Below are 23,401 nucleotides of genomic sequence, written 5' to 3'. Positions count from 1 at the left end.
TTGTCCAAAATTATGAATAATTAACAATCATTTGTTGCAAGCAAAAAAGACACATGAAATATTTTACACCTCCATTAGCGTTTTATAACAGATATAGACCATGATAAAGTTGCTCTTTTGTTCTAAGGCAGGTTTTGAAAGAATGAGCAGTGATTGAACAATGACCGTCGACTCTAGCAATTTTGACGCCTTGATAAGTACACACTTGTAAGCTTTCGGCGTGGAAATCTTATCACCTAGGTTACTGTAAAAGCAAAGTCTTGAAACAACTATTCACTGCAAGGTTATAGCATAGTTAATGGATGGGAATGGTTAGGAAGCTCGGCAAACATCAAAGGACCAAACAAAGATGCCAAGATTTGGGTTGGAAAGTCCACGACCGTGCACAATCTTTTGTTTTGCGCTCATACACTATGCATGAATTACGTAACCAACACGTTTCTATTGGTTAGTTCCTCAGTAGGGAGTAAACAACGATTGTGGTTTGTGCACGGTCAAGGCCAAAAAAGAGAACAAAAACCTACAACAAAGAAAGTTGTCGGGTTTCATAACCATTCCCCTCTATTAACTATGGTTATAGAAGAAATCTCAACCAAATTTGCTGGCGAACAAAGCACTGTGGCGTACTGGTCAAGATAGACACTCATTTGGGGACAGACCATTGCATCATGGTGTTGTGATCTATATTCTCCGTGGACTACCTCTTATGTAGAATTTTCTTTTCCTTTCAAAATCTTTTAATTTCTTGATTCATAGATGATTGCCATTTTCGCACCTTTCAGCAAAATCTGGGTTTGTCCTCAGACATCAGGCGATTCGCACCTTTTTGACCTTTTCGCTCCGAACAATTCGCTCTCTCGCGGTGCATCTGACTTTTCTGAAAGAACGCCATTGAATAGCTTAACTGCGAACAGAAGCCCTGAACCATGACTAAAATCAGCTGTTTAGTGCTTTTTTGAAGATGGACAGCGAATATTCAGTGGCTGATTGTCCAGAGGGAGAAAATGTGTAGATGTCACCAGGACTTCTGGATTTAAATGGAAATCAAACAAACTTGTTTTTGGCACTCTATTTTTCGCGTCTCCTTTTGCGTGTCGCGCACGAGCGCGAGTGTATTTCGCGTGCACTCGCGTGTGACGTTTGAAGCCGGCCAAAACAAGAATTCAAGATTGTTATGATATCAGAGCGGTTGAAAATTCATTTGAAATATACAGTTTATTTATACCGCAAGAAAATCGTCATTCTAGGCATAGTCAGGCACCTGCAGCTGGCATAGTACAGTACAAGGCAATTGCCTCAATATCCTTGATTATCGCTTTTGATATCATACAAATAATTAAAAGCGATCATAATATTTACAATGTATAAAAGATCCAAATAAAGTAATACAGAAGAAAAACACTCTCGATGAAAATTTGGTCAAATATTTTAATTCAAAATATTTCATTTTTAATAGACGGGAAAAGAATAAGAAAAAAATGCCATTATGATTGTCGAAGTGCAAAACTAAAAGATCAATCATGGAGAGAGAATCAAATTTTAATCTGGCATTACTAGATATTTCAAAAATGCTCTTTGTATTGTATTAGCTGTAGTTTATATTAGGAATTTACAAAAAAAAAAAAAAGTGCCAAAAAAGGGATTCTCAGCATTGCTTATTCTACAATAGTTAATTGAAAGTTGGCCAGAAAATTACATGAGCGCCTTGAGATAACAAGAGTAAGGCATTTTATGGACTTTGACAGAAGAAAAAATTTAAATTATAGTCAAGTACGCAAGTTGGGCCGCATGAAATATTGTATTTTTGATGTTGCGTCAGCTTTGCCAAGTGGTCCCTTGACTTTTGAAGAAAACTCACCAGGCTAGAGAAATCATGGAAAATTTAGAAAATACATTGGTTCTTGTTTCCCTGAGTGTAAGTTTCATTCTCTCTCATTAACAGTTCGTTCAGTGTAAGTCTTGATAAAAATGGCTGACAGCTATTGAATTTGTCAACCGTGCACACAAAATTTTGTTTTGGCTGACTTTGTACGTCACGAGCCTATGTATTAATCATTAAAGTCCGTGGCTTTGAACCCACGTTCACGACGGGTAATTGCAACCTGCTGTCGTCAAACGATTTTTTTGGTTACTGATGTTTAGAGCGGTTTTCAAATGAGTGTCGTAAAACCAAAACCAAAGTAATTACTTTGGCCAATCAAGAAGAACGGAGACAATCCAGTAAACCAATCAAAACTCGAAGTAATTACACATAGCCGACACAAAGCGCGGGAAAATCTGCACGCGCGAGCCACAATTAGATTTGGTTTCACTTCTGATTGGTTGAAAAAATGGCGCGAGAACTTTGAACCAATCACTGAGTGAAGTAATCATAAACCAAAGTAATTACCTAATTACTTTCGACACTCAATTGAAAACCGCTCTATTTACCATTTTATTAGAGATCTGTAAAGCCGATGAAACTCAGTTTATAAATTCAGAGTGGATCAACCATTGAAGTAATGTTGCAGTTTTTGCTCAACAAATGTTGAACTGTGGACCGTGTCATTTTGAATGCTAAAATAAGCCTTTCAGCAAGTTGAACGTTATTATTGAACGAATTATATAAATTAAGCAGTAATGATAGAGACAAGCTCTACTGAATTCAACAAGACATGTTGCTTAGCTTGTTGAATTCAGTAGAGCTTGTCTCTATCATTGCTGCTTAATTTATATGACAAGGTTTAGACTCGATCGGGTGAAGTTAACCTTCAACTAACAAAGAGCAACGTGATAGATTATTAGGGACCGTTAGCAAGTTAGGCAGCACGTCAAATATGGAATCCACAGTTTCATATCTAAACATCTAAATGCGATCGTGAAAAATATGGCTATGGGCCACTTTTTCTTCTTCTTCTTCAGATTTTTGAAAGTGTGTTAGCTTAACACCTGCCTGGCAAATTTTTGAGCTTTGATGTTTATCCGAAAGCTGTTTACTTTGAGTGTAAGTTTTGGATTTCACGGTCCGCCATTACTCAAGTTCAAAATTGACCAACTGGACCTCGGAGGATTGGACCTAGGGAAAGTGACGTCCTTCACTCAATAAATTTCAGCGTGCAAACGCAGTTATTATGTATGCACAATCTGAAAGCCCGAAACTCCCGAGCTGCATCTTAATTCAGTCGCGTTACGTAGTCTTTGACGTCATTTTCCCCTCGATCCATCTCTCTCCGGATTTAAAGTTAGTAATAGCGGACCATTAATAGGAAAATTCCAGTTAAGGAGGCTCCAACCAGCTCAACATTTTCAAGGGACGCTCTCATTAGAAGGATCGGCACCATAACGTTGTATCATGTATTAGCGATATTGTGGTACCAAATGAAACACGAATTAATGCTGAACAAGATATAGTCATTATTGTGACGTAATATGTCACCGTGGCAACGGGTAAGCCTTGTAAAAACACCCTTTATTTTGTCTTTAGTTGCTTATATCTCGAACCAGCCATTTTTTATTTCTGAAAAGCAATCAGAAGGGCAAGATGAAACTTTTTGCAAAGTTTAAAAAAATTGTCTTGTGGATTCAGAGTCACCTTAATTTTGCGATTTCATAAAGGTAGCTCTGGATCCTCCGGACAGAATTTTTTAAACTTTGCCGAAAGTCTCATCGTGGCCTTCTAAGCACTTTTCAGAATCAAAAAAGGGGGTCACCGAGTTCGTTTTTGAGATATGAGCAACTAAACCCAAAATATAGCGTATTTTTGCTGGGCTTTCCCGTTGTCAGGGTAACGTATTACATCACAATAATGATCACATCTTGTTTGGAAATGATCAGTGTTTCATATGGTACCATAACATTGCTGTTACGTGATACAGTGTTGTAGCGTCATTCGATCTAAACCAGTGAGAGTCTTCTTAGTGTTGAAACCCTTTCGAGCCTCCTTAAATAAAGAAGTCACTGTGTCTTTTTGAAATTAAGGCATACTTTAAATCCAAAGAATAAAAAAGATTTGATTTTTTTTATCATAGTCCCATTTTAATAACTTAAAGAGAATTTTCGTAGTATCGGCAACTGCGCACGCTCAAGTGTGTATTTCGCACAAATACCGACTTGTATGCTCCACATGGAAGACAAAATGCCTGTTAATGTCTAATATAAATGACTTATCTAACTTTTAACTGAAAAGAAGGAAGGAATCTGTTTCATACAGTCCAGAGGCCCTCTCTTTTCTGAAACTAGCTCCGGTATACAAGCCATCCGCGGGTCGAAATCTCGAGGTGGATCATCATGATACGGCGTTCTGGCAACGTGTCCCGCCTCCCGCGCGCGGCAGAATCGTGTCCCGTGGCAAAACCAGGGCAGAACATGCATATCGCATGTGAGCAAAAACTCGTCTGAATACGAATGTGCTCAATAAAAGCCAATTATGATGTATAATCAAAATAATAATTGAGAATAAAGCCATATAAAAGAGAATGCCTGAATTTATATATAAAGCAAAGATTACAATTAATATTACCTTGTCCTGAAAGTAGCTACGAAGCTAATCATGGCTGGAGAGGACCATAACACAAAAAGGTACCACAATAAAAGTAAAAGCACACTTGAAGCACACACTAGAGGAATGTTGCCTCTGTGATCCCCGATTGGGTCTCCGTCGCATCGGGGAAGACAGGTAATGTTGTATTGACCTGGTCAGTTGCTAAGAACGCTTTTGCAGTGGACACTAGTCATTTTACATACACGGCTGGTGGTAAAGCGCTTGCCTTATCCTTTGTTGTCTCACGTCTTACGGTCCTTTGTCTTACTGGGCAGTAGCTGTCTACCAATACCGCATTGCATCTTCGTCATTTTTGGGAGCATTTCAGATGGTAGTGTAGCCAAAAATTTTAAGGGCGGTGCCTACTAATTCAAATCTATTTTTGCCCCAGTTTATGATTATGCAGGAAACGTAGATCTAAACAAGTGTTATTGAAATCCAAAAATGAAAATTGGGGGTAACCAAGCATTTTTCAAAGATAATTGATGAATAATACTTGTAAAAATCTCTAAAATACAAATCGATGTATGGCGTTATTTCTCAAATTGAAGCTTAATTATCTCTCAAAAATGCATGGTTACCCCCAATTCTCTTTTTGGATACCTAGAGTATTTACTAAGATCAACTTTCTCCAGATAGTTTTAAACCGCGCAAAAATATCACTCTATTAGTAAGCATCACCGATAGGAAACCCGAGTAGCTCGAGATGCGCAAACGTATGCGCAATAACAATAGTAGGCACCGTCCTTAAATCAGCGAGCCACATACCCGTTTGTGGTACAAGGTAATATGACAATGGATGGGTATTCGCGGCATTTTGTGGCCCATCGACTAACTCGATCTTTTGAGAGACTCCTTTTGCTATATTGCCAAAGTCTTGGGCGTATTGTAGAGCGTTGAAGGTCTCGAGCTTAATTTAAAATGGACGCGGCATGTAGATTCTTTTCTTGTGTTGTTAGTGATGTTTTCATATGGATGTGTTTTTTGTAATCTGCATTAACTAGTGCTAAATTCAGTTAAGAAGGCTGTCTATCCCATTCAACAGAATTCCGATTGATGTTTGGATCTTTTGTGAGACGGCTCCTTGTGGACAAGAGATCATAATCTCTTGTTGTGGACCATTCGTTACCGAGTCTTCCTTAAAACTGGTTGCCTTTTTAAAACTTTTATATGTACTCATGCACTTCGAAACCACTTTTTCTGGCGCCATTAATGCAGAAGGAGTTCCTTTGCAAATAATGTCAGAACTGTTGTACAGAATGCCTAGTAAGTGACCAAGGGTTAGGCTCTTCTTCCCTTCCCTTGGAGCGAGAGAGTCTGGGAGAGAAAGACCCTGAGAACGGAGAGCAAGGGAACTAAGGAGACTTTTGTCTGATTGGTTGAAGATTGTGCTTGTACCCAGGCTTTTTGGACACGCTCACGCGCAAAATAACAAACAAAATGGCGGCCGAAGAAGTCTTGTTTGAGTACTTGCGCCATGGATTTTTTGTAGCAGCAGCGACGTGTACGCGTTTCGAATGAATTTGACTGAATTTCAACGGAATTTCGGGATGATAAGGCGCACGCGCAATATTAGTCTCCTTTGTTGAGCAAAAGAGTTAAGACGGTATCGAGTTCTCTGAAGTCACTTAAGATTCTAAATATTTCAAAATACTACCAATCCCACTTTTCATAATTTAAGAAAAAATCACGCGGCTAAATACTCTTAATTTTTATCACGGCTAACGATTAATTTTGGTCATTTTCACGCTCCACGGTTAAAATTTTTCGACGTTTCACGGATCACGGTTTACCCCATTGAGACCATCGAGGATCGGAGATGCGATAGGGTAGCAGTGGATTTCTGGGAGCGACATAAATTTACGAATGCGATGAAGGATTGGAATTTTTGCATTTACTGTATGACAGTTTTCTTTAACATGTGTTTTAAAAAAATCAACTGTCAATGGTGACTCCAAGAGGTTTGATGTGGGTAACGTAATCCAGCTGGTTGCGAGGAATAACGTAGGGTGTTGGTAGAATTGCTCCATTAATTTAAAGACCATGGCAATTAACCACCAGAAGTCCTTGCAGAACCAGACAGTAAGAAGATCAAGGTTGTTTTGTAAGTTTATTTGTAAGATTTCATGGACAAGTACTTGAGAAATACTGTGTGGTATCGTCCACGTCAAAGAGTCAATATTAGGGAGCTTAGGCACGCGCGTTTTTGCGACGCGGACGGAAACAGGAATTGGGCTTTTTTCCCATTTAAATTGTCTTCACACAACCACATTTATATCGCTAAGTATCTTTTCACTATTACAGACCCTAAGTTTAAAAAGCTGGGAGAGATCGCTACCCTGGCGCGCGAAATATTCGCTTCCGGTTGCCGTCCGCGTCTCAAAAACGCGCTTGCTTAAGATCCCTTTCGGGACTGTTTTCCCTTTTAACTTGTCTTCACACAACCCCATTTATATTGCTAAGTATCTTTTATCCGTTAGAAATGATTAGCATAAAAATTTGGAAGACACCACTGTCCTGGCACGTGAAATGTTCTCTTCCGGTCTCCGTCCGCGTCTCAAAAACGCGCTTGCTTAAGCTCCCTGATGACGTAAGAGAATGGATCCCCATGCCCCATCATATTTTTTAAAAATCTATTTTTAGTCTGGCAAAGCTATTTTAAGTTCTCGTTCCCAATGCCCCGCATATTTAAAATTTCATTACGTCATTGCAACCGGCCAATCAGTTGCCTCTGCAAAAATGGCCGCGTAGCTAAAATTAGATTTTAAAAACTATCATTGGAAGAGGCCCATTTGTGGGGGATCCGTTCTCTTACTCCATCCTCTCTTGCCCGCGTATAGTCTTAAGGAACTAAATATTTTAAGCAAGAGCCGATACAACGTAGATTTGATTTTTAGTGATGTACTATATTTCGGCTGGCCAAACCAGCCTTCTTCAGGTACAATGAGAGTTTACATTGATTTGCTTCTATGTACATATATATATATATATAGTAAATGGATGTTGACGTAATACTGGAAAAAATGTGATAAAACATGGCAGTTACAAAGATTTTGAATTCAAATACTAAGAGTCACGGAAAAATAACGGAAATCACTAAAATAATAAACTGAAATCTAATACGTTTCTTCGCGGATATTAAGACCGTTGGGATCAATTGTCCTGCCTTTTAAAATTAAAAAAGCTTCCCTGGCCTTACGGATCGAGTCTCTGTTAGAAAATATTTTTTCGATAGGGATTAATTGCATGTCCTTGGAGATGTTGTGGGGAGAGGAGAGTCTTAAGGAGCACGTAACATGTAAAACGATAGATTGCTTTAGCAAAGACAACGGCGACGGCAAAGAGAACATCACAAATTTGCGTATTTAGTGGGCAAAAGCAATGGCTTTGCACGCCCTTCACGTGCGTTTTTCACTTTTGTTCATTTCATTGCCGTCGTCAGCAAAACAACAACGTGAAATAGCCAAATTTGCGCATTTATTAAGAACGTCAGCGCTTGAGGATAAATTTTCATTTTCTCCTCTAAATTAAGCGCCGCTGATAACGATTTCATTCCTGAGGAACTGCCACACCTTTGTCATATTAAAAAAACTTGGAATAGTCGTGAAATGATTACAATAATGTTTTGAGATGACGTTCTCACTACCGTTCCCGTCGTCGTTGCTAAAGCTCCCTAATTTACGTCGTTCGAGGTAAAGTCGAGAAGAAGGGACCTCAAGATGGAACTCTGGGCGATTCCATGTTTTACCGGTTTCCAGTCAGATCGGTTATCAAATTTGATGTGTTGCTTTTCCTCCGTTAGACGAGATCGTGGAAGTTGTAAAGCGTTTTCAGATACGTAAGATTCCAAATCTAGGAAATATCAATGGTGATTGCTTCATTGCGTTCCTTAGTGTCGTGTCCAGGATTGTTCTTATGTCCTCGTATATTTTAAGAATTGCTGTCCTTGAGATAGTTGGGAGAGTTCTCACAACTGGTCAAAAATAACTCTGTCACATATTTTTTAAACTGCCGGCAGTACATGCAACGGGGAGGATAGTTAGATGGAAGAGTTCTATTGTCTTTTTTGTGGATTGGAGAAACAATGGAAGTTTTTCAGCCAGAAGGGCAGGTGCTGTTTATTATGAACTCGCTAACACTTCTGTGAAATTAAAGGGAATTGCTGGTTCAGCTAACTTAAGCAGAGGGAGGGGAAGAAGATACCATTACATCTTTTCTCTGACGCAAAGGGAAGCTTTTCGATACTAACCCAAGGTTTGCATGCTACCAGGAAGGTTATAACAACAGTCTTTCAAATTTGTCTTTTTTGTCTCTGCTAGATTGAACAAAAAACATCCCCTATAAGTGTGGTTTAAGAGACGACACGTGTGGTATAAGCCGAAACGATACTATTTCCTCTCCTACACATGCACCACTTGTAGTTCAGTTGGGACCTTGGAGCTGGCATAGACGAGTCGCGGGCCGAAATGTCGTGGTGCATCATTCATCACGGTACAACGCTCTGGCAACGCGTCCAGAGGTACCTCTACTGGTTGCATTTTTGCCCTCCAATATTCAAGGCATGTACAAATTTCCTGAGCTCCAATTCTTACCATATTTGGGATATAATGAGCGAATTCTGATAAGAAATCAAGCCCATGGATCCCCTTGCCCGAATGTTGCACAAAGGGAACCAAACAATTTAATCATTTCCAAAGAAATTAAAGTTTAAATCAAATAGGGAACTTAAAGGGAACCTCCACTAAAACAACAAAATAACTTTAAACCACAGAACATAATGTTTACAATTGGAATTGCTCAATCTTTTTCCAATGAAAGTGTTTGTATCCGAGAAAAATAATTTCCAAAAACGCTTATTTTGGCTTTCAAATTTCCCGGGCGCCGCCATCTTGAATAATTGTGACGTAACTTGGTTGCCCTATTGTTCCAGAACAATCGCTCTTTGTATCAGAACAATAGGGCAACCAAGTTACGTCACGATTATTCAAGATTGCGGCGCCCGGGAAATTTGAAAGCCAAAATAGGCGTTTTTGGAAATTATTTTTCTCGAATACAAACGCTTTCATTGGAAAAAGATTGAGCAATTCCAATTGTAAACATTATGTTCTGTAGTTTAAAGTTATTTTGTTGTTTTAGTGGAGGTTCCCTTTAGGCAACGACAACGGCGACGGCAACGAGAACGTCACAAATTTGCATATTTAGTAGGCAAAAACAATAGCTTTGCACGCCCTGCACGTGTGTTTTTCACTTTTGTCCATTTCTTTGCCGTCGTCAGCAAAACTACAACGTGAAATAGCCAAATTTGAGGTTTTATGGACAACGTCATTACTTGAGGATAAATTTTCATTTTCTGCCCTTAATTGAGCGCCGTTCCTACCAGCGTCATTTTTGAGGAACTACCACACCCCCGTCATATTAAAGAAGTTGAAAGAGTAACGAAACGATTACGATAACGCGAATTTATATTTTGAGATGACGTTCTCGTTGCGGTCGCCGTTGTCGTCGCTTAAGTTCCCAACGCGTACGTCCGATCTTTATCAATGTGCGCCTTGCTTAGAAGCGGTATCGATTCAAAGAATAATAAACTCCAAGTTGTCAATCAACATACCAATCAAAATCCCATCCTTTTGTGTAATTAGCTTCAGCTTCTTTCACGTCTCATTTCTTAATGAATTTTGTCAGACAATGAAACGCGCCAAATGCCGCCTTCTTTCCTGAAGTCTTGCACGTCCGACTAAAATTCCTGATTCTTAGAAATTTCCAGTTACAATAGGCCGATATTCGATATTCATGCATGGCTACGAGACTGTACGGTCAATTTCCACGGCTCACTTCTGGTTTCTTTGTCTCACAAGTTTCAAGGGAGATTTCTAAACAAAAGAATATTCAAATTTAACCATAAAGCCACGTAGCCATGTGTGAATATTGATAAATCGAACGTGGCCTAGTCAGTAATAAAAACGGTAAGTTAGTAAACTTGCTAGGTAAGAATAAGTTAAAATAAATCAGCTATTTGTCGCTCCACCGTCTTGTACCTTCGTATTTTTAATCCTAAAGCAGAGGCTCGCAAGCACTAGAATTAATCTGTCGACATGAGCTTGATAGATTTGTCAAGAAGAAAGAGTTTTTATCATCATACCTTTCATCTATTACTAGTTCTAGTTTGTTAAAGAGGCAAAGAGTTCACGGTAATGATAGCTGGGGGCTTTCAAAACACTTTCGGCTCGATTTTCTTTGAGATATCGATACTGAAAGAGGAAAAGTCAGCAAAGCTCATCTTACGTCTGTAGAAAAAGGAAAACTCCCGATTTGGAAGAGGGATTTGGAAAAGTTTTGGAGAGCCTACGGTAGTCTTGGGAATCGGGAGTTTTATAATTGACATGCAAGGAGAAAAGCAACTTAAATGACGAAACATTCATCCCATATTAAAAATGAAAAAAAAAAAAAAAAAAAAAAAGTGAACAGCTGGTTTGGACATCTGAGTCTGTAGGTTTTGGAGATCCACTTTGAAGAATTGAAATCATTCTTCGGCGCAGGAGATCGATTTAGGTGCGCGGCGGTAGACTGACTCTTTCTTGTTAACAGGGCTGTGTGTTCAAAAAGGCAAGGGATTAGACGCACTGCGCTGATGCGGATTTCAATGAGGGTCACCTTTGCTCTTCTCCTCAACTTCAACATCACAAGTGTCTCGAACGTCCCTAATTGTCCTTTAATTGCTTCTCCTCAAGTAACGATAAACAGCCACATTTGCAATAGGCTAAAAATAACGCTAACCTTTACCTTCACCTTATTGTTGGAAATAGTAGCAAAGGCTGTCAAAATTGGGCGTGCATTATGTCCATTCGAAATATGGGGACTGAGATAGCCAAACACGTTTTTGGTCAATTCCTTGTTGTTTGTTGGAATATTCTTCTTTTACTGTGTTATTAGTCTGGTTCAGTTTAGTTTACTAGTTTACTCCTTCAATTTGACTTTTGTCTGCTTTGCTGTTATGTGGAGTGTCATCGATCAGTAGTCCATTCAGAAGATTACGCCAAGCCGAGCACATTACTCAAGGAAAGGCCAGACCATAACACTGGGAACTCCACGGCCTACTCTTTTCGACTAGTGTGTGGGATCTTTCACCTCCCACAGAGTTTATGAACAAGGGTTTTGATACGGAGCCTACGGTTTATGGTCCTTATCAGAGAAGACTTGACAGTCTTGGTGTTGGTCCGGCCGAAGTCAAACTCAACCTCCCGCGTGGCAATCCGAGTTCTATTTAAAGCTTTCCGGCGAAAGCTCAGGAAGAGTTTACTATTTCTTTCCGCAGGAACATACGCCCTAAATTTCCCTTTCCAGTTTTTTTTTTTTATAACACAGACGAATGAAGACAAGCTGAGCTGACTTGATTCTCTGTCGATAATACCGAAGCATTTGAGGCGCAAATAAACGTGAAACCTTATAGCTTGATTCAAGATCAATTTGCAATCCTAGCCGTAATCGATTTTTACCTCAAAGACGAGAAAACAGACATGGGCGGATTAATTTTTTTAATCACAAAACCCAAACATTTGAAATATCGTCGGAAAGTTGAAACAACCATGGTTTAAGCTCTGCCGTAGGTCAAATTTCAAAAGTTCCACGGTACGGAGACACTTACGCAGTGTACTGAAAATCGAGTTTAAATTTGATTTAGAGTAGCGAGAGCAATTGAGGTAAGAAGTTCAAGTATTTCTTTACTGCCACTACACTTTAAATTTCAGGTAAGATACTCTTTCGCTCTCATTAGCAGTTGTGGACATAAAAAAACTGATCTGTTTGTTTTCCTAACCTTCCGCTCTGCTGGAAATAACAACGCCTTCGTTTGTCGATTTATCGACCTCTTGTTGCAGAGAAATACTAAAAATCCCTTTCGGTACTGGCCTAGTCCTTATAAAACGGAATTTATTACTTAATCCTTAGCACACTCCTGCCACAGTTCGTCATTTCTTAATCGCGGGACATTTTTTTAAACCCTGTATTTGTTGCTGTAGTTATCTTCTGCTCCAAATGACCTGACATTAAATTTCTCTCTGCGGTACAGGTCCCTTTTCTGGACTATGTAAACTCCAATAAGCTAGGATCAGAACGTCGACTCATTCACGTTGACTCTATCGATTAGGCCCTCATATAATTTTGTTTTCGAGGAAGGCTGGTTGCTCAGTCCCTAACACATTTTGTGTTTTAAAAGTTGTTTCTGGAAGTAAGAGCTAATGGCGACTCAAGTACTGCAAGTGTTACAATTTTGCCATAAAACAAAGAGAAGTGAATTACTAACCTTTTTAGTTGCAAGAAGCAGAAATACAGCATTTTATCAGTTTCGTTTGGTATTTTCTCTTTGACATTCTCACTTAAATAGATCCTTAACTGTAATGTGGCCGAATTTGGAAAACGACACCCCTTCACATCGACCAAGGACACGTTCGAAGGCTTGAACCAAAACTGTTTTTAAATGTCATGGAATGTTCAGCTCATTTTCCAAACGCACTTCTAAATGATCGAAAAAATCCCTCTTGCCTGATATCGAATGCCCTGCATGCATGTTCAAACACAAGCATTTCGCCAGCAAAATTGACTTCAAATACCAGAAAAATCTTTGAATTTTTCTCCAAGCACAGTAAAACGCCAAAGGTTTCCTCCTCTAGCAAAACCTTGAATGTTTCATGGGCTACTCCATGATAATCCAAGTATTCACTGCACAGACAAACTCAGTCACAGATATTCATATGCTTACGAACGCTCCTTGTAAACACGAGTATTTTGCCAGAAAAAAAATTTAGTTTTAACGCCAAAGAATCTTCGAGCATTTCTTTGTTTAACCATAGCAAATAAATAAAATGCACCACTCCTTAATCCCAGTATAATTACCTTCGGTGCTTCACTGCCTAGACAAACTCAGTAACAGATATTAATATAGTTTCCAAATACTCTTTCTAAACGCAGGTATTCCACCAGAAAAGTTGAGTTTAAACGCCAAAGAATCTTCGAGCATTTCTTTGCTTAAGCATAGCAAATAAATAAAATGCGCCACTCCCTAATCCCAGTATAATTACGTTCGGTGCTTCACTGCCTAGACAAACTCAGTCACAGGTATTAATATGGTTTTCGAATACTCTTTCTAAACGCAGGTATTCCACCAGGAAAATTGAGTTTAAACGCCAAAGAATCTTCGAGCATTTGTTTAAGCACAGCAAATACAAAATACAAAAAAGAAATCATCCTTTGGAATGCGACACTCCATAACCCGAGAGTTACAGTCGGCGAGACAATTCACATACTGATATTAATATCAAGATCTGACCTTAACATATGGTTATTGTAAGGTCTCCAGAAATCCAGAAAACGCAATAACGAATTATCACGAACTAAATCCTTTAATTTGAATTGTACGATTTATTTCATGGCGGGTTAACTAAGTGGATGCGTAGTTCAATCCAAGATTTTGAAAGTTGCTCTGAGACCAAAAGGAGGTGTTTATGAAGAAGCTGTGCCTGGTGCTGTGTCGGCTAGGGGTGAAACGAGAAAATTTGGTTTATGTAACGAAAGGATAAAGGTAAAATAATCACCGTAAAACTGATTTGAGTGTTGACGTTTCGAGTGTTGGTCCTTAAGCAAGGACGCTTACGGCTTCTGGAAAGACAACGAAACGAAGCAAAACAACGATTGCTTAAGAAAGGAAAAATTCTCGTGTTGCACGTGCAGAACTGATTTCCGTGCATTTCTTTGCCGTACTCCAAAAAGCCATAGCGTGAAATCGCCCAATTTTAGTTCTGACGACAACGTGAGCATAAAAACAACGAAACATTCATTTTTTATTGTTACATTAACACCCATCCAGTCACAGGATAGTTCTCCCCCGGGGGGGGTACTGCCATATATGGGCTATATAGGTATGTGCCGCTGTGAAGGGTATGGTTTTCAAGCAGTTTACTCTAGCATAGGGTATATAAATCAGAGCGTTTGGGTCTAGAATAGGGTATCATTTTTCACGAAACTGACCAGTCGCTTGAAGATTTTATCAAGACTAAGGAAACCAGAAATTCCCTCTCAAAAATATTAAAAAGTCGAGTCGGCAAAGTTTAAATTTGCGCAACTCAGCCTCAACAGTGTCGATAAATGGCTATCATGAGAAACTTCTGGATATTATTAACTGTCAAGTATCGGTATTTAGACGGAAATCGGTGGGAGTTTACTCTAGTATAGGGTAGCAAAATTCAGCTGAACTAGCTCTGGTATAGGCTAAGGGTTCCAGGGTCCCAGCGGCACATCCCCACCCAGAAATTCCTAAAGTACCCCCCCCCGGGAGTTCTCCCATATATATTGACCAACGCTCACAAGATAAAATAAACGCTAAATACTGAAATACTTGCGATAGTGCTAAGTTATATTTTGGAGAGGTGTTTTTGTTGACTTTCATGGTTTACGTCGTCATTGATTAAACTCCCGATTATATAGAAGCCCTTTCGCTCGGACACCCGAAGAGCTAACGCTCCGAACGGTAAGCCCACAAATCTCTCTCAAGGTTATTGACTTAACTTTATCAAATCGTTTGATGAAACAACATTTTCGTATTTCATTCATAAAAAGAACTGAAATACTGACAAGAGGCAGTTTTTGTGATAATTATTTATCCCATATCCGCCCATGACATGACTTTCTTATGCTATGTGGTCAATTGACTGAATAACGAGCTCAGATGTAAGATGTAGAAGTCGTAGAAAATTGGTAGTAAAATCTAGTCTTTTGAAAGCTCATTGACGCCTTGGCAAAGCAAGTCTCTACTGTAAAATCTTTTGGTGTACATGTTGACGAAGAAGACGACTGGGGTTGGGTCGACTGGAAAGTCAGCCGTAACTTTGTGAGCGCACTCTTTAATCTTCGAACGAATAGCATCAATCACCGCGCACCGGTCATGACTCAGTTGGTTGAGCACCGGGCTGCCATGCGGGAGGTCGTGATTTCGACTCCGGCTGGACCAACACTCAGGGTCTTTAAATAACTGAGGAACCCGCACACCATTTATAAAGAATAGGGCATGGAGTTCCCGGTGTTTTGGTATGTCTTCTGTGGTGTATCATTGTTAACGTTGGTAGGGTAAATGCTCGGAGATACTAGCTCGACATCTAGCTACTCTAAAATCCTAGGACCCATACTGTTGGCAATGAGGATAGATCGGCATTGTTTTCATGTCTGACCTATTACATTCTTACTTCACAGTTCTGAAGACCGAGGGCATTCATTGCATGGGCAAGTATTTATAGAAACCGCCTTCTATTAACGCTATAGGTCACATAACACCAAGTTTGTCGACGTCTCCCACTCTGTCGGTGCTTAAAGTGTAGTATTTTTACCTTGTTAAACTGCAGAGCTATTCTCGCAAATTTATTCCTGAGTATATAAATTCTCGAAAAAAAAAATATATTGCTTATCCAAACACCGAAACTATTCAGCGATGATTATCGAGCGAGGTAAAACAATGAAATATTACTGTGGACCAAAAAGTCTAAATAACTGCGAGATCTGATAGATGTGTTAGATGCCTCCATTGTAGCAAATGTATGAAAAAAGGGCGAGACACTATTAACCTTATGTCGGGACCTTTACTGTCTTCCGAGTCTGTTTTTTTTTTTGTTTCCGAGAAGCCGTAAGCCCGAGCTGCTTTGTAGAGTCGCGTAATGGCACCACTCGATTGGTTTCCTTCCCAGCATAATTATATTTGTAGACTTCAAATTGTACTTGGACTTCAAGTGTTGGTGTAAAGCTCGCCATTTTTTTTTCTGGCTTCAGCATAAAACTTCTTCAGTACATATGCATTCGCCAACTTGTCCTTCGCGTCGATGACACGAGTGACTCTTCGTCTACCTTTCTTTCCTTGAGATACTTTCGAAATACGTTGAAATTTTGTTCCTTTCTCAGTATTCTCACTATTCTTTCGATCAACTAAAGATGTCGAATCATTCTCTGACAGCTCGGGGAACCGATCTGCCATTTTCTCACAAGAGCGTGATTTCAATTGCGCATGAGCAGAATATTATTTGCAGCAAAACACTTATTTGTAGGCAGTTGTTTGCAGGTCACGTGGTGGGCTCTCGGCCAATGAAAAAGAAGGACAAAATACATCGAATGATAAATTGAGTTGCCCAGTGGATAATGATTGATCCGGTGGCTATCCACCCTTCGAAACAATTGGAGCCAGATCTGCATAGCAGTGTACTGTTCCACGGAATTTTGTTACAGACTGCAGATTTAAATTCAGCATCTCCGAAGTAAGTACAAATATAAGAATTTTAACAAATTATAAATAATTGTAAACAGTTTTATTAGATCTGATCATTTTATTGTAACCACACCGTACGCCCCTTTGGGGACCTCAGCCTTTAGATGTAATTATCGAATTTGACGGAGCAAACGTGTATAAATAACGTTAATGTTTTACTTACTTACTTACTTACTTGCCTACTCACCGTAAGACAAACAGAGCCAGTCAAATTCAACTAGTTCATTTTAAAGAGATCCGCAAGGTTCGTATCCAGAGGTCTCAACCGACGGAAACAAATACAGAATAAAAGTCACGGACACATGAATGTGATGCTGGAAAAAGGGAGATTCAATCAAGTTCTTGTTCACAGCAAGGGAAACGGATCGATTCAGTTTAACTGAGTTGGCGAATTCACCGTATCATTGCCACAAATAGGCAACTCTACATGTAACCCATTGATTAAAACTGGCATAGACACCCTTTATATAAACAATCCCTGCTTTTATCCATTCCATTTATATATTTTAAACATAGAGCTCAGTCTTACCAATGTCTAGTCTATTTTAATTAACTTTATGCCCTCTTAATACCAATTATACTTCCAGCACTCTGAAAGCTATGAACTATAAAAACCATGAAAGCTATCAACGTAGCTTTTCATTGCAACCACTTGAGAGATGTAGATTGTAGAAACATTTAAATTGATCATTTCTATTCGACACTAACAATACACTCGTAGGAAAGATAATGACATTGAACAACTTTGAATGACCTTAATTAAAGTGACAATTGATAATTATATTGTCCCAAAGCTGCCCTTGTCATTTATGAAACGGTGTGAGAAACCTTACTGATAAGACCATTTGCTACAATCGTAGAACAAAACAAAAGAAACCATATACCTGCAACATCCATGGCCAAACCGTCAAAGTGTATAGAAGAAACTGGTTTCCCCAAAGTTTCATCCTGAACACTACAGGCTTACGTAACTTTACAATACTTACAAAACTGATTTTCGATAGCGAATCAGTGCACTTTACTTGATTCATTGGATTTGAAAATTGCTGACAATAAAACTGGATGCACAATACCTCCAACGTATTTCTTGGGTTTTGAGCTTGAAAAAAGAGGGAATTTTACAGAGTAAACTCGTTGTTCCGCAATTTTGTTGTCCGTCGAACCTTCTTACTTATTTTATGAGCAAACTGTTGAGTAGCAAAAATTCTAGCTAATTTTACCACGAGGCAAAAAGCGAAATCTCGAACACGAAAATTTGGTTTTCTTGAACTACACCTTTGCTTTTCGATAAAAGCAAACCTTTATCTTTAACAACTGCAGTTATTCTAGCAATGTAAATCGGTTCAATTTGGCGCCAAAATGATCTATCTGTTAGCGAGATCCCTTCACTGGGTCATTGGCCTTCCCCTAAGAAAAGAAGCTCTTCACCGTTTGACTGAATTGGTTTACTACCAACGTGATTTCATATTTTTCCAATCTTTACTTGCAGCATCTCAGTCATGTTATCGAGTATTTTGCATAAAAACACGCATTTCGAATTCATAAATAGGTTAGACACATAGGAAACAGAGATATAAATTTGAAAGATTAACGGAAGGCATTGGCTGTAGATTGAAGGAGTTCCCAATGCTACCAGCAAATTTGGGCGGCTTCGCTCTAAATGCTTTAGAAATATTTCATTGAAGAAAAATCGATTTGAAAATTACAACATAAAAGTGAAAATCACGAATTGTAGAAATACAAGTCGGGTCCACAATGAGGCTGGATTAAAGTACTTAGGTCCTTAGTTCTAACAATTTTCTTCAAATTTCATAAGGTTGGTAACCTGCGGATTTTCTGTGGTATATGTATTTTGGCCCATATTTGCGGTCCCATGCAGGTGCTTGATGGATTGTCAGTTTCCATTTTCCACCGTGTTAAAACGAGGAGTGGGAAATGTAATCAAGTGAAGCTATGATCTTCGCAGTTATGAACGCAATTTTTACAATTGCGTAGAGAAGCCTGAAAAATTTAGGACTTCAACGGGGTTTGAACCCGTGAACTCGCGATTCCGGTGCGACGCTCTAACCAACTGAGCTATGAAGCCACTGACGTTGGGAGCTGGTCATTTGTCGGTTCTAATGGTCCCGTGAGGAATGAATCAATGATGAAATGGTATATGAAATGAATCATATATGAACTGCGGATATGAAATCAAGTGAAGCTATGATCTTCGCAGTTATGAACGCAATTTTTACAATTGCGTAGAGAAGCCTGAAAAATTTAGGACTTCAACGGGGTTTGAACCCGTGACCTCGCGATTCCGGTGCGACGCTCTAACCAACTGAGGGTTTAGTCATGTGGCTTGAAAACATCACTGAGCTATGTATTGAGGACATAAATTGTCTTTCAGCCCAAACATATATTGCATTTTCGCTTAATTTTTAAAACTGATAATCAAGGAATTATGACTCTCGATCCAGGTACAGAATGCCAGGGATAATCAATATATAATACGAAGCGATGGATATTAGTTTTAAATTAGACGAAACCAAGCAAACTCAAAATAATCTCATTTGATTCAAGACAACTGGAATTCAAAATTTAGACGCTTAGAATTTCGGGTTACTCACCTTTAAGTCGCATTGTCTGGAGTTTAAAATTCTCCCACTGTTCACTGAACAAAGTCGTGAAATCCTTTTATCTAAGCTCCAAATTTAATCCCTGTGATATTATTTCTGTAACTTTTGATCTCGAGGTAGATGCCAGGGATTGTTAAAAACTACTACAATAAAAGAAATGATAGGAAACCTGCTTTACAAAGAAGCCGTGTATAAAAGCAAAATAAGACTTACATAAGACTACTATTAAAACCATAGTTCTTCAACTTAAGAGAGAACGACTGTCGAATATCCAAGGGCAGACTATTCCACAGTACAGCTGCGCTATAGGACAGACCTCTTTTATAATAATTGGTGCGGGGCTGAGGGATGGCAAGCGTACAGTCACTAGTAGGTTTTAAGTTAAAGTATCGGAACGGAAGACAAAGTACTGACTAAAATAGTCCGGAACCATTTTATTTACAACCTTATACATCAAAATTTGATTTATCAACAAGGCGTTGACGGTCCAGTTGAACCCAGTTTATCATCCGCAACAGTTCATCAGTACTGCGCTTGTAATTTTAAAACGTTATGACGCGTGCAGCTCGCTCGATATTGCAATTTTTGTAACTTTTGAGAAAGACTCTTAGAACTGGATATCTCCACTCCAAGCTACTGTAATGGAGATGTGGTTGCCATGGACTAGTGAATTGTAAATGGAGAGTAGAGTCTTATATGGGACCGAGCATATTACGTTTAATGGCGCTTATACCAGAAGCAATCTTTTTAGAAAGCTCGTTGATATGACACTCCCAAGTAAGATTTTCGTCAACATGTACACCAAAGGATTTTACAGTAGAGACTTGCTTTATCAGAAACTGGTTAATTGTGGCAATGGGATTTGCTGTAAAATGTAATAACCTTTTTGCTTGGAACCAATCAGTACGTATCCAGTCTTTGTCTTATTTAAAGTTAGTTTGTTGGCTGCAAGCCACAGACGAATTTTCTCCAGATCAAGATTAAATAATACAAATATTTATTTCATCAACATCGCTACCAGCAAAAGTAATACTAACTCTGATCACAGGCGTACATCCTTAATTAAACATGCATCAGAAATTTCTTGGTTATTGGAATCCACAGAAGTAGAGGGTAAAATTTGATATTCCAAGTTCCCCTAATGTTTAACAATAGGGAGCCTTTGCGACGACGATGGTAACGAGAACGTCGTCGTTAAATGAGAATTCGCGTTATTGAAATCGCTTCCCGATTCTTCCAAGCATCATGTTATAACGTGACTGAGGTGTAGCAAATCCTCAAGAGATAAACTAATATGAACGGCGCTCAATTTAGGGACGAAAATGAAAATTTATCCTCAAGAGCTGATGTTCTCTCTAAAACCTCCAATTTTGTCATTTAAGCCTGACATACGCAAGCGCAGTTTGCTCCGGAAAAATACTCGCTGGAAAATGGGACGAGCAACGTTTCCAAAATGACGGACGAAGAAGAAATGTCCCTCCTACTATTATTCATCCTGCTTTATTGTAATTCTTTCGCAGAAGGCTAGCAAGGTTGAACCATTCAAGATGTGACGTCACCTCATTAGGTTTGATGAAAACAATTCCTATAAATAGTGCATTAGTACGATACAGACATTTTGCGATGCCAATCGACCGAAGCTTCCAGGCTTTGATCTAATTGCCATACAATAAACTGAAGACCACCTAGTCTGTTTTATCAGATCGGCAGGGTTCGCCGATTCCTTCCTTCTTCTTGGATTGAATTCATTTAAACAAGATCGTTATCAGAAGGAAGGCAAAGGAGTCCAAGATGCGAAAAAATATTTTGTCATTCCAAAAGACTCTATGGCGCTTTCCAAGGCATTGTAAACACTGCTATCAAGACTTGTCATTAGAACAAACAACTTTGACGGACTCTTAGCCAAAACACAAGAACAGCACATCACGTCACGCAGGAGTATCACTTCATATCTACCATGTGTTTAGCTCACTAAAAAGACGGAACCGCCAAATTAATAGTAGAAATATTTTCATCTAAAAATGATGATGGATGATTCGTTACAACCTTTCGTCTTAACTACGAATTACGAGAGATTACCTAACATTTCGTGATAAAAACGATGAAACGTTGTTGACAAAACCAATATATTTATATATCGGTCTACAACTGTTATCCGGTGAAAAATCCTTTTTACGCAGAAGAGAAGAAATTAGCTCCGTTCACATTAATCATTAAATTAACACTAAACTTTGGTTTAGGAATATAAATGCTATTTCAGGTTTTTAACTTAAAAAGAAGGGTTTATTGCAGTGAGACCTTTTATAGTATGTGTTGTTCACATGAAGCGAGGATCGATCAACATTACACAAACTTTTAGTCTTGAAAAAATGTCCACTGAACAGTGTGACGTAAATGACTGCATGTTCTTTCGATATTTGATAATTCTGAATAGATACCGAAGTTCTCTTAGATTGTCAGAAATATTTGGCACAGTAACAAAGAAAGCAATAAGAAAGGTTTCTTTCTTGAGCATAAAAAAAATCCTGAAAAAAGAGCCTGTTGATTTTCAGTACTGGGATATCGTAAAGTTAAATGTGGCAAAAGATCATATGAGTAGACAAGAGTGGACTCTTGGTGTAAACAACAAAACGAAAGAGAATTCCATAAGGGTGACACTGAAACAAAGTTGGCGCCATCGTGACGAGAGCATTATGGGCCTTTTACCAATGTGGCCCAGTTTCTTGACTGACGACATTTCTCGGGGTTCAGTTTGTTTAGTTCTTTATTTTAGTCCGAGAGGCTTTTCTCCGCGAGGTCATTTGGTTTTCCTTCTCTCATCGAAACCATAATTACCCGGAACAACTTTACGGGCGGCGACTCAGATGAAATCACCCTAGCTGAAAAAAAGTTACTCTCTCAAGCTTTATTTTATTTGTACCCAATCAAGTGTTATTCCATGGATTTCTTACCTTCAAATGAACAATTGCCTAAGAATCGTGGCTTAAAATAATAGAAGACAACAATTTACTATCAGTTTGACGATGAATTTTCTGCAGCTTTTTCTCGCAATTGAGTCCAAAGTAAATTAACGTTCACGTCTTACACTGCATTGAGTGCAATCCAACTTTTGCTGTTTAATCCAGTTTTTTCTCCTAGTCGGATCAGTGCCCGAAGCCGGATCAACCAGTCCGCTAGTATCTGTCTGTAGTCCGAGTCCATAGTCCGCAGTCCAGTTTTTACAATAACCATTTGTGCACTAAGCGAGTTACTGACAGACTACCGATTCGAGTCGTAACAATTCTCGTTTCTTGGTACGCTTTGAGGCGTATCAGCGAGGTCTTGTAAATTTCGTGCTTGACAGATTGGTAAGAAAAGATTGGAAAGAAAAAAAAAAACTGTGGCAGTTCATGCTTGCAGAGTGACATCAATGTGGGTGGGCAGGCATGAAAGCTCGTTTGCATGGACTTATCAGTGCAGTGTCGACAAAATTATACTTAAACCTGATAATTTTAACAAATGGAACATCAAGCATGAAACGCTGAATCAAGAAGATGCTAGAGATAGCGGTGATTACACCAGTCGACTCGTCTGAAGCAAACAGCTAGATGTCACGTTCCCCTGAAAAAATAAGCTTTTAAGTCTCCGAGATTTAAATTACAAATCTCATTTTATGATTTGTTTTTATAACAACTTAAACTTGAAGCTGCAGAGTGGAAACGCCCTCCTTTTTTTATTAAAGAGAGTTCGGAGAAAGACACTAACATTAACTAACATTCTGACTTGTTCTTTAAACAACCCCGGCCAAGTGCTGAGAAATATGGCAGGGGTTCTGCGGTCGAAAGAATTTTCCATGCCCTTGTCTGAAGGTAGCCAATGTCGCAATCGTGAGATCAATCCACAAAGTAAAATGGTCCTGTTTCGATATCGGTGCCGTAATGTCTAATTCAATTACGATATAATTGAAATAAGTACTTTTTTGGG

General features: G+C 39.0%; 1 protein-coding gene across 1 annotated transcript in view; it reads left to right on the top strand.

The window, feature by feature from the left end:
- The first annotated feature begins 14,027 nt into the window (after positions 1-14,027).
- LOC138022853 (uncharacterized) overlaps positions 14,028-23,401 on the top strand; it is a 51,068-nt gene continuing 41,694 nt past the window's right edge. Inside the window, exon 1 of the mRNA XM_068869839.1 lies at positions 14,028-14,093. The gene's annotated coding sequence lies outside the window, so the exon portion shown is untranslated. The remainder of the gene's footprint in view (positions 14,094-23,401) is intronic.

This window comes from Montipora capricornis, chromosome 11 (assembly GCF_036669925.1).
Source record: "Montipora capricornis isolate CH-2021 chromosome 11, ASM3666992v2, whole genome shotgun sequence".
Classification (NCBI taxonomy): Eukaryota; Metazoa; Cnidaria; class Anthozoa; order Scleractinia; family Acroporidae; genus Montipora; species Montipora capricornis.
The sequence above is the reverse complement of the archived record's forward strand: the minus strand, read 5'-3'. Positions and strand labels throughout refer to the sequence as shown.